This window comes from Triticum urartu, chromosome 7, assembly GCF_003073215.2.
Source record: "Triticum urartu cultivar G1812 chromosome 7, Tu2.1, whole genome shotgun sequence".
NCBI lineage: Eukaryota > Viridiplantae > Streptophyta > Magnoliopsida > Poales > Poaceae > Triticum > Triticum urartu.
The window spans coordinates 238,044,295-238,057,613 of record NC_053028.1 but is presented as its reverse complement, the minus strand read 5'-3'; positions in this window follow the sequence as shown (position 1 = coordinate 238,057,613).

Below are 13,319 nucleotides of genomic sequence, written 5' to 3'. Positions count from 1 at the left end.
CCACTATAGTTTGCGCCTCCAGTCATATTGTCGTAGTGCTTAGGCAAAACCCTGCGCGGATCACTTCACCATCTCTGTCACCACGCTGTCGTGCTGACGTAACTCTCCCTCGACACTTTGCTGGATCAAGAGTTCGAGGGACGTCATTGAGCTGAACGTGTGCAGAACTCGAAGGTGCGGTACGTCCGGTGCTTGATCGGTCGGAACAAGAAGAAGTTCGACTACATCAACCGCGTTGTCAAACGCTTCCGCTTTCGGTCTACGAGGGTACGTGGACACACTCTCCCCCTCCTGTTGCTATGCATCTCCCAGATAGATCTTGCGTGAGCGTAGGAATTTTTTTTGAAATTGCATGCTACGTTACTCAACAGTGGCATCCGAGCCAGGTCTATGCATAGATGATATGCACGAGTAGAACACAAAGAGTTGTGGGCGGTGATAGTTATACTTCTTACCACCAATGTCTTATTTTGATTCAGGGGTATTGTTGGATGAAGTGTCTCGGACCAACCTTACATGACCACGTTCATGAGACCGGTTCCACTGACACACATGCAACTTATTTTGCATAAAGGTGGCTGGCGGGTGTCCGTTTCTCCAACTTTAGTTGAATCGAATTTGACTGCGGCTGGTCCTTGTTGAAGGTTAAAACATCAAACTTGACGAAACATCATTGTGGTTTTGATGCATAGGTAAGAATGGTTCTTACTAGAAGCCCGTAGCAGCCACGTAAAACTTGCAACAACAAAGTAGAGGATGTCTAACTTGTTTTTGCAGGGCATGTTGTGATGTCATATGGTCAAGACATGATGTGATATACGTTATTGTATGAGATGATCATGTTTTGTAGAAGTTATCGACAACTGGCAGGAGACTTATGGTTGTCGCTTTATTGTATGAACTGCAATCGCCATGTAATTGTTTTACTTTATCACTATGTGTTAGCGATAGTTGTAGAAGCAATAGTTGGCGAGATGACAACAACGCTACGATGGAGATCAAGGTGTAAAGCCAGTGACGATGGAGATCATGATGGTGCTTTGGAGATGGAGATCAGAGGCACAAGATGATGATGGCCATATCATGTCACATATTTTGATTGCATGTGATGTTTATCTTTTTATGCATCTTATTTTTCTTAGTACGACGGTAGCATTATAAGATGATCCCTCACTAAAAATTTCAAGGTATAAGTGTTCTTCCTAAGTATGCATCATTGCGACAGTTCGTCGTGCCGAGACACCACATGATGATCGGGTGTGATAAGCTCTACGTTCACATACAATGGGTGCAAGATAGTTTTGCACATGCGGAATACTCGGGTTAAACTTGATGAGCCTAGCATGTACAGACATGGCCTCGGAACACTAGAGACTGAAACATCAAACGTGAATCATATAGTAGATATGATTGTTGGGGAACGTAGCAATAATTCAAAAATTTCCTACGTGTCACCAAGATTAATCTATGGAGTCATCTAGCAACGAGGGGGGGAGTGGATCTACATACCCTTGTAGATCGCGCGCGGAAGCGTTCAAGAGAACGGGGTTGATGGAGTCGTACTCGTCGTGATCCAAATCACCGATGATCCTAGCGCCGAACGGACGGCACCTCCGCGTTCAACACACGTACGGAGCAGCGACGTCTCCTCCTTCTTGATCCAGCAAGGGGGAAGGAGAGGTTGATGGAGATCCAGCAGCACGACGGCGTGGTGGAAGTAGCGGGATTCCAACAGGGCTTCGCCAAGCGCCGCGGGAGGAGGGAGATGTGTCATGGGAGGGAGAGGGAGGCGCCAGGGCTTAGGTATGGTTGCCCTCCCTTCCCCCCAATATATATAGGGCCAAGGGAGAGGGGGGGCGCAGCCTTGGCCCTTCCTCCAAGGAAGGGTGCGGCCAGGGAGGAGTCCCACCTCCCCAAGGCACCTAGGAGGTGCCTTCCCCCTTTAGGACTCTTCCTTTCCCTCATCTCTTGGCGCATGGGCCTCTTGGGGCTGGTGCCCTTGGCCCATAAAGGCCAAGGCGCACCCCCTACAGCCCATGTGGCCCCCCCGGGGCAGGTGGCCCCACCCGGTGGACCCCCGGGACCCTTCCGGTGGTCCCGGTACAATACCGGTGACCCCGAAACTTGTCCCGATAGCCAAAATAACACTTCCTATATATAATTCTTTACCTCTGGACCATTCCGGAACTCCTCGTGACGTCCGGGATCTCATCCGGGACTCCAAACAACATTCGGGTTACCGCATACTAATATCTCTATAACCCTAGCGTCACCGAACCTTAAGTGTGTAGACCCTACGGGTTCGGGAATCATGCAGACATGATGGAGATAACTCTCCGGTCAATAACCAACAGCGGGATCTGGATACCCATGTTGGCTCCCACATGTTCCACGATGATCTCATCGGATGAACCATGATGTCAAGGACTTAATCAATCCCGTATACAATTCCCTTTGTCTAGCGGTACGATACTTTGCCCGAGATTCGATCGTCGGTATCCCGATACCTTGTTCAATCTCGTTACCGGCAAGTCTCTTTACTCGTTCCGTAACACATCATCCCGTGATCAACTCCTTGATCACATTGTGCACATTATGATGATGTCCTACCGAGTGGGCCCAGAGATACCTCTCCGTTTACACGGAGTGACAAATCCCAGTCTCGATTCGTGCCAACCCAACAGACACTTTCGGAGATACCTGTAGTGTACCTTTATAGCCACCCAGTTACGTTGTGACGTTTGGCACACCCAAAGCACTCCTACGGTATCCGGGAGTTGCACAATCTCATGGTCTAAGGAAATGATACTTGACATTAGAAAAGCTTTAGCATACGAACTACATGATCTTGTGCTAGGCTTAGGATTGGGTCTTGTCCATCACATCATTCTCCTAATGATGTGATCCCGTTATCAACGACATCCAATGTCCATGGTCAGGAAACCGTAACCATCCATTGATCAACGAGCTAGTCAACTAGAGGCTTACTAGGGACATGGTGTTGTCTATGTATCCACACATGTATCTGAGTTTCCTATCAATACAATTCTAGCATGGATAATAAACGATTATCATGAACAAGGAAATATAATAATAACTAATTTATTATTGCCTCTAGGGCATATTTCCAACAGTCTCCCACTTGCACTAGAGTCAATAATCCAGTTCACATCGCTATGTGACTAACACTCAAGGTCACATCCCCATGTGACTAACACCCAAAGAGTTTACTAGAGTCAATAATCTAGTTCACATTACCATGTGATTAACACTCGATGAGTTCTGGGTTTGACATGTTATGCTTGTGAGAGATGTTATAGTCAACGGGTCTGAATCTTTCAGATCCGTATGTACTTCGCAAATCTCTATGTCATCTTGTAGATGCAGCTACTACGCTATATTTGGAGCCATTTCAAATAACTGTTCTACTTGGAGCTATTCTAAATTGTTGCTCCATTATACGTATCCGGTATCTCTACTCAGAGCTATCCGGATAGGTGTTAAGCTTGCATCGACGTAACTCTTTACGTCGAACTCTTATCACCTCCATAATCGAGAAAATTCCTTAGTCCACTAGTTACTAAGGATAACTTTGACCGCTGTCTTGTGATCCATTCTTGGACCACTCTTGTACCCCTTGACTGACTCATGGCAAGGCACATTTCAGGTGCGGTACATAGCAGGGCATACCGTATAGAGCCTATGACAAAAGCATATGGGACGACCTTCGTACTTCCTCTTTCTTCTGCTGTGGTCGAGCTTTAAGTCTTAACTTCATACCTTACAACTCAGGCAAGAACTCCTTCTTTGACTGGTCCATCTTGAACACCTTCAAGATCATGTCAAGGTATGTGCTCATTTGAAAGTACCATTAAGAATTTTGATCTATCCTAGATCTTTGATGCTCAATGTTCAAGTAGCTTTAATCCAGGCTTTCCATGAAAATACTTTCCAAATAACCTATATGCTTTCCAGAAATTCTACGTCATTTCTGATCAACAATATGTCAACATATATTATCAGAAATTCTATAGTGCTCCCACTCACTTCTTTGGAAATACAAGTTTCTCATAAACTTTGTATACACCCAAACTTTGATCATCTTATCAAAGCATACATTCCAACTCCGAGATGCTTACTCCAGTCCTTAGAAGGATTGCTGGAGCTTTGCATACTTATTAGCATCTTTCAGGATTAACAAAACCTTCCGGTTGTATCACATACAACCTTTCCTCAAAATCGTCGAGGAAACAATGGTTTTTGGCATCCTATCTGCAAGATTTCACAAATAATGCAGTAATTTGCTAATATAATTCCAACAGACTCTTAGCATCGCTACGAGTGAGAAAGTCTCATCGCAGTCAACTCCTTGAACTTGTCGGAAAACATCTTAACGACAAGTCGAGCTTTCTTAATGGTGATACTACCATCATTGTCCGTCTTCCTTTTAAAATCCATATGTACCTAACAGCCTTACGACCATCAAGTAGTTCTTCCAAAGTCTACACTTTGTTTTCATACATGGATCCTCTCTCGGATTTTATGGCCTCGAGCCATTTATCGGAATCCATGCCCACCATCGCTTCTCCATAGCTCGTAGGTTCATTGTTGTCTAGCAACATGACTTCCAAGACAGGATTACGTACCACTCTGAAGTAGTACGCATCCTTGTCATCCCACGAGGTTTGGTAGTGACTTGATCTGAAGTTTCATGATCACTATCATAAGCTTCCACTTCAATTGGTGTAGGTGCCACAGGAACAACTTCCTGTGCCCTGCCACACACTAGTTGAAGAGACGGGTCAATAACCTCATCAAGTCTCCACCATCCTCCCACTCAATTCTTTCGAGAGAAACTTTTCCTCGAGAAAGGACCCGATTCTAGAAACAATCCCTTATTGCTTTCGGATCTGAGACAGGAGGTATACCCAACTGTTTTGGGTGTCCTATGAAGATGCATTTATCCGCTTTGGGTTCAAGCTTATCAGCCTGAAACTTTTCACATAAGCGTCGCAGCCCCAAACTTTTAAGAAATGACAGCTTAGGTTTCTCTAAACCATAGTTCATACGGTGTCATCTCATCGGAATTACGTGGTGCCCTATTTAAAGTGAATGTGGTTGTCTCTAATGCCTAACCCATAAACTATCGTGGTAATTCAATAAGAAACATCATGGTATGCATCATATCCAATAGGGTGCAGTTATGATGTTCGGACACACCATCACACTATGGTGTTCCAGGCTGTATTAGTTGTGAAACAATTTCCACAATGTCTTAATTTTGTGCCAAACTCGTAATTCAGATATTCATCTCTATGATCATATCATAGATATTTTATCCTCTTGTCACGACGATCTTTCCTTCACCCTGAAATTACTTGAACCTTTCAATAATTCAGACTCGTGATTCATCAAGTAAATATACTCAACATCTACTCAAATCATCTGTGAAGTAAGAACATAACGATATCCACTACATGCCTCAGCACTCATTGGACTGCACACATCAAAATGTATTACTTCCAACAAGTTGCTTTCTAGTTCCATTTTACTGAAAACGAGGCTTTCAGTCATCTTGCCCATGTGGTATGATTTGCATGTCTCAAGTGATTCAAAATCAAGTGAGTCCAAACGGTCCATTTGCATGGAGTTTCTTCATGCATATACACCAATAGACATGGTTCGCATGTCTCAAACTTTTCAAAAACAAGTGAGCCCAAAGATCCATCAACATGGAGCTTCTTCATGCGTTTTATACCGATATGACTTACGTGGCAGTGCCACAAGTAGGTGGTACTATCATTACTATCTTATATCATTTTGGCATGAACATGTGTATCACTACGATCGAGATTCAATAAACCATTCATTTCAGGTGTAAGACCATTGAAGGTATTATTCAAATAAACAGAGTAACCATTATTCTCCTTAAATGAATAACCGTATTGCGATAGACATAATCCAATCATGTCTATGCTCAACGCAAACACCAATCTCGATGGTAGAGGGAGCGTACGATATTTGATCAACCTTGGAAATACTTCCAACACATATCGTCATCTCACCTTTAGCTAGTCTCCGTTTATTCCGTAGCTTTTATTTCGAGTTACTAACACTTAGCAACCGAACCGGTATCTAATACCCTGGTGCTACTAGGAGTACTAGTAAAGTACACATTAACATAATACATCCAATATACTTCTATCGACCTTGCCAGCCTTCTTATCTACCAAGTATCTAGGGTAATTCTGCTCCAGTGGCTGTTCCCTTTATTACAGAAGCACTTAGTCTCGGGTTTGGGTTCAACCTTGGGTTTCTTCACTAGAGCAGCAGCTGATTTGCCGTTTCATGAAGCATCCCTTTTTGCCCTTGCCCTTCTTGAAAACTAGTGGTTTCACCAACCATCAACAATTGATGCTCCTTCTTGATCTCTACTTTTGTGGTGTCAAACATCGCAAATATCTCAAGGATCATCATATATGTCCCTGATATATTATAGTTCATCACGAAGCTCAAGCAGCTTGGTGGTAATGACTTCGGAGAACCATCACTATTTCATCTGGAAGATCAACTCCCACTCGATTCAAGCGATTGTTGTACTCAGACAATCTGAGCACAAGTTCAACAATTGAGATTTTCTCCCTTAGTTTGCAGGCTAAGAAAATCGTTGGAGGTCTTATACCTCTTGACGTGGGCACGAGCCTGAAATCCCAATTTCAGCCCTCGAAACATCTCATATGTTTCGCGACGTTTCAAAACGTCTTCGGTGCCTCAACTCTAAGCCGTTTAACTGAACTATCACGTAGTTATCAAAATGTGTATGTCAGATGTTCACAACATCCATAGACAACGTTCGAGGTTCAGCACACTGAGCGGTGCATTAAGGACATAAGCCTTCTATGAAGCAATGAGGACAAACCTCAGTTTACGGACCTAGTCCGCATAATTACTACTATCAACTTTCAACTAAATTTTCTCTAGGAACATATCTAAACAGTAGAACTGAAGCGCGAGCTACGACATAATTTGCGAAGACCTTTTGACTATGTTCAGGATAATTAAGTTCATCTTGTGAACTCCCACTCAGATAGACATCCCTCTAGTCATCTAAGTGATTACATGATCCGAGTCAACTAGGCCGTGTCCGATCATCACGTGAGACGGACTAGTCATCATCGGTGAACATCTTCATGTTGATCGTATCTACCATACGACTCATGCTCGACCTTTCGGTCTCTTGTGTTCCGAGGCCATGTCTGTACATGCTAGGCTCGTCAAGTCAACCTAAGTGTTTCGCGTGTGTAAATCTGTCTTACACCCGTTGTATGTGAACGTTAGAATCTAACACCCGATCATCACGTGGTGCTTCGAAACAACGAACTGTCGCAACGGTGCACAGTTAGGGGGAACACTTTCTTTAAATTATTATGAGGGATCATCTTATTTACTACCGTCGTTCTAAGTAAACAAGATGCATAAACATGATAAACATCACATGCAATCAAATAGTGACATGATATGGCCATCATCACTTTGCTCCTCTTGATCTCCATCTTCGGGGCTCCATGATCATCATCGTCACCGGCATGACACCATGATCTCCATCATCATGATCTCTATCATCGTGTCTTCATGAAGTTGTCTCGTCAACTATTACTTCTACTACTACAGCTAACGGTTAGCAATAAAGTAAAGTAATTACATGACGTTTATGTTGACACGCAGGTCATAAATAAATTAAGACAACTCCTATGGCTCCTGCCGGCTGTCATACTCATCGACATGCAAGTCGTGATTCCTATTACAAGAACATGATCAATCTCATACATCACATATATCATTCATCACATCCTTTTGGCCATATCACATCACATAGCATACCCTGCAAAAACAAGTTAGACGTCCTCTAATTGTTGTTTGCATGTTTTACGTGGCCGCTATGGGTTTCTAGCAAGAACGTTTCTTACCTACGCAAAAACCACAACGTGATATGCCAATTGCTATTTACCCTTCATAAGGACCCTTTTCATCGAATCCGATCCGACTAAAGTGGGAGAGACAGACACCCGCTAGCCACCTTATGCAACTAGTGCATGTCAGTCGGTGGAACCAGTCTCACGTAAGAGTACGTGTAAGGTCGGTCCGGGCCGCTTCATCCCACAATGCCACCGAATCAAGATTGGACTAGTAACGGTAAGCATATTGAACAAAATCAACGCCCACAACTACTTTGTGTTCTACTCGTGCATAGAATCTACGCAATAGACCTAGCTCATGATGCCACTGTTGGGGAACGTAGCAATAATTCAAAATTTTCCTACGTGTCACCAAGATCAATCTATGGAGTCATCTAGCAACGAGGGGGGAGTGGATCTACATACCCTTGTAGATCGCGCGCGGAAGCGTTCAAGAGAACGGGGTTGATGGAGTCGTACTCGTCGTGATCCAAATCACCGATGATCCTAGCGCCGAACGGACGGCACCTCCGCGTTCAACACACGTACGGAGCAGCGACGTCTCCTCCTTCTTGATCCAGCAAGGGGGAAGGAGAGGTTGATGGAGATCCAGCAGCACGACGGCGTGGTGGAAGTAGCGGGATTCCAACAGGGCTTCGCCAAGCGCTGCGGGAGGAGGGAGATGTGTCATGGGAGGGAGAGGGAGGCGCCAGGGCTTAGGTATGGTTGCCCTCCCTTCCCCCCACTATATATAGGGCCAAGGGAGAGGGGGGGGGGCGCAGCCTTGGCCCTTCCTCCAAGGAAGGGTGCGGCCAGGGAGGAGTCCCACCTCCCCAAGGCACCTAGGAGGTGCCTTCCCCCTTTAGGACTCTTCCTTTCCCTCATCTCTTGGCGCATGGGCCTCTTGGGGCTGGTGCCCTTGGCCCATACAGGCCAAGGCGCACCCCCTACAGCCCATGTGGCCCCCCCGGGGCAGGTGGCCCCACCCGATGGACCCCCGGGACCCTTCCGGTGGTCCTGGTACAATACCGGTGACCCCGAAACTTGTCCCGATAGCCGAAATAGCACTTCCTATATATAATTCTTTACCTCCGGACCATTCCGGAACTCCTCGGGTTCGGGAATCATGCAGACATGACGGAGATAACTCTCCGGTCAATAACCAACAGCAGGATCTGGATACCCATGTTGGCTCCCACATGTTCCACGATGATCTCATCGGATGAACCACGATGTCAAGGACTTAATCAATCCCGTATACAATTCCCTTTGTCTAGCGGTACGATACTTGCCCGAGATTCGATCGTCGGTATCCCGATACCTTGTTCAATCTCGTTACCGGCAAGTCTCTTTACTCGTTCCGTAACACATCATCCCGTGATCAACTCCTTGATCACATTGTGCACATTATGATGATGTCCTACCGAGTGGGCCCAGAGATACCTCTCCGTTTACACGGAGTGACAAATCCCAGTCTCGATTCGTGCCAACCCAACAGACACTTTCGGAGATACCTGTAGTGTACCTTTATAGCCACCCAGTTACGTTGTGACGTTTGGCACACCCAAAGCACTCCTACGGTATCCGGGAGTTGCACAATCTCATGGTCTAAGGAAATGATACTTGACATTAGAAAAGCTTTAGCATACGAACTACATGATCTTGTGCTAGGCTTCGGATTGGGTCGTGTCCATCACATCATTCTCCTAATGATGTGATCCTGTTATCAACGACATCCAATGTCCATGGTCAGGAAACCGTAACCATCCATTGATCAACGAGCTAGTCAACTAGAGGTTTACTAGGGACATGGTGTTGTCTATGTATCCACACATGTATCTGAGTTTCCTATCAATACAATTCTAGCATGGATAATAAACGATTATCATGAACAAGGAAATATAATAATAACTAATTTATTATTGCCTCTAGGGCATATTTCCAACAATGATCAACATAGAGATGTTCACCATTGAAAACTACCCCATCTCACGTGATGATCGGACATGGTTTAGTTGATATGGATCACGTGATCATTTAGATGACTCGAGGGATGTCGATCTAAGTGGGAGTTCTTAAGTAATATGATTAATTGAACTTAATTTATCATGAACTTAGTCCTGATAGTATTTGCATATCTATGTTGTAGATCAATAGCTTGCGATGTAGCTCCCCGTTTATTCTTAATACGTTCCTAGAGAAAAATAAGTTGAAAGATGATAGTAGCAATGATGCGGATTGGGTCCGTGATCTGAGAATAATCCTCACTGTTGCACTGAAGAATTATGTCCTTGATGCACCGCTAGGTGACAGACCTATTGCAGGAGAAGATGCAAACATTATGAATGTTTGGCAAGCTCGGTATGATGACTACTTGATAGTTTAGTGCGCCATGCTTTACGGCTTAGAACCAGGACTTCAAAAATGTTTTGAACGCCACAGAGCATATAAGATGTTCCAAGAGCTGAAATTGGTATTTCAGAATCATGCCCGAGTCGAGAGGTATGAGACCTCTGACAAGTACTTTGCCTACAAGATGGAGGAGAATAGCTCAACCAGTGAGCATGTACTCAGAATGTCTGAGTACTACAATCACTTCAATCAAGTGGGAGTTAATCTTCTAGATGAGATAGTGATTGACAGAATTCTCTAGTCACCATCACCAGGTTACTGGAACTTCGTGATGAACTATAATATGCAAGGGATGATGAGAACGATCCCCGAGCTCTTCGCGATGCTAAAATCGGCGAATATAGAAATCAAGAAAGAGCATCAAGTGTTGATGGTTAACAAGACCACTAGTTTCAAGAAAAGGGGCAAAGGAAAAGAAAGGGAACTTCAAGAAAGAATGGCAAGCAAGTTGCCACTCCCGTGAAGAAACCCAAAGCTAGACCTAAGCCTGAGACTGAGTGCTTCTACTACAAAGGGAATGGTCACTGGAAGCGGAACTACCCCAAATACTTGGCAGATAAGAAGGTGATGAGGACATGACTACCTTGGATACGACCATAAAATATTGCATACATGTATATTTTTGAGGTGATTTCTAATGCAAACTATGCAATAATTTATTTATGTCATTGATGACCCACAAGTATAGGGGATCAATCGTAGTCCTTTCGATAAGTAGGAGTGTCGAACCCAATGAGGAGCAGAAGGAAATGATAAGTAGTTTTCAGTAAGGTATTCTCTGCAAGCACTGAAATTATCGGTAACAGATAGTTTTGTGATAAGGTAATTTGTTACGGGTAACAAATAACAAAAGTAAATAAGGTGCAGCAAGATGGCCCACTCCTTTTTGTAGCAAAGGACAAGCCTGGACAAACTCTTATATAAAGGAAAACGCTCCCGAGAATTATCGTCAAGCTAGTTTTCATCACGTTCATATGATTCGCGTTCGGTACTTTGATAATTTGATATGTGGGTGGACCGGTGCTTGGGTACTGTCCTTACTTGGACAAGCATCCCACTTATGATTAACCCCTCTTGCAAGCATCATCAACTACAAAAGAAGTACTCCCTCCGTTCCTAAATGTAAGGTGTATTAGTTTTTTAAAAAGTCAAACGATGTCTATGTTTGACCAACTTTATAGCAAGATATATAAAGATTTACAATACTATATATGTAAAATATAAAAATATATTTCATGGCGAATCTATTAGTTATGATTTTTATTCTAAGAATTAATATTTTTGTCTACAAACTTGGTCAAAGTTAGAGAAGTTTGACTTTTTGAAAAAAATAATACACCTAACATTTAGGAACGGAGGGAGTATTAAGATAAACCTAACCATAGCATGAAACATATGGATCCAAATCAGCCCCTTACGAAGCAACGCATAAACTAGGGTTTAAGCTTCTGTCACTCTAGCAACCCATCATCTACTTATTACTTCCCAATGCCTTCCCCTAGGCCCAAATAATGGTTAAGTTTCATGTAGTCAACATTCACATGACACCACTAGAGGAGAGACAACATACATCTCATCAAAATATCGAACGAATAGCAAATTCACATGACTACTTATAGCAAGACTTCTCCCATGTCCTCAGGAACAAACGTAACTACTCACAAATCATATTCATGTTCATAATCAGAGGGGTATTAATATGCATAAAGGATCTGAACATATAATCTTCCACCGAATAAACCAACTAGCTTCAACTACAAGGAGCAATAAACACTACTAGCAACCCACATGTACCAATCTGAGGTTTTGAGACAAAGATCGAATACAAGAGATGAACTAGGGTTTGAGAGGATATGGTGCCGGTGAAGATGTTGATGGAGATTGACCCCTCCCGTTGAGAGGATCAATGGTGACGATTTCCCCCTCCCGGAGGGATGTTTCCCCGGTAGAACAGCTCCACCGAAGCCCTAGATTGGTTCCGCCAAGGTTCCGCCTCGTGGCGGCGGTGTTTGGTCCCGAAAGCTTGCTTATGATTTTTTCCAGGGCAAAAGACTTCATATAGCCAAATATGGGCACCGGAGGCCTGCCAGGGGGCCCACGAGACAGGGGGCGCGCCCAGGGGGTAGGCCGCGCCCCCACCCTCATGGACGGTGGGTGGCCCCCTCTGGTGCTTTCTTCACCCAATATTTTTTATATATTCCAAAACCGACTTCCGTGGAGTTTCAGGACTTTTGGAGTTGCCCAGAATAGGTCTCTAATATTTGTTCCTTTTCCAGCCCAGAATTCTAGCTGCCGGCATTCTCCCTCTTCGTGTAAACCTTGTAAAATAAGAGAGAATAGGCATAAGTATTATGAAATAATGTGTAATAATAGCCCATAATGCAATAAATTTCGATATAAAAGCATGATGCAAAATGGACATATCAGTCATTCAGGACAAAAATAGTTCAGAGACTTTTGTACAATCCACATATGAAGATAAGGGAAAAAGTGTGACGCCCCGAGACCGATGTGCCAGGTGTCTTCCAGTTATTCGCCGACGTTACCATGTCATTCGCTTGCGTGTTGCATCTTGTCATGTCATCATGTGCATTGTATCTTCATGTTTTCAAAACATGCATTCGTCCGGGTTCCCCCAATTCCGTCCGTTGTCCGTTCTGAGCCCAACCACACTCGCACGCGCCCGCGACACGTCCGAAATAGTATTTTATAAGTGGCCGGAAAAATGTTCTCGGATTGGGTTGAAAGTTGGCGTGCGGTCTTATTATAGTGTAGATAGACCGCCTGTCAAGTTTCATGGCATTCGGAGTTCGTTTGATAGCCCAACCGTTAAACTATAGCGGCATTATAGTGTTGGGAAACGTAGTAATTTTAAAAAAATTCCTACGCACACGCAAGATCATGGTGATGCATAGCAACTAGAGGGGAGAGTGTTGTCCACGTACCCTCGTA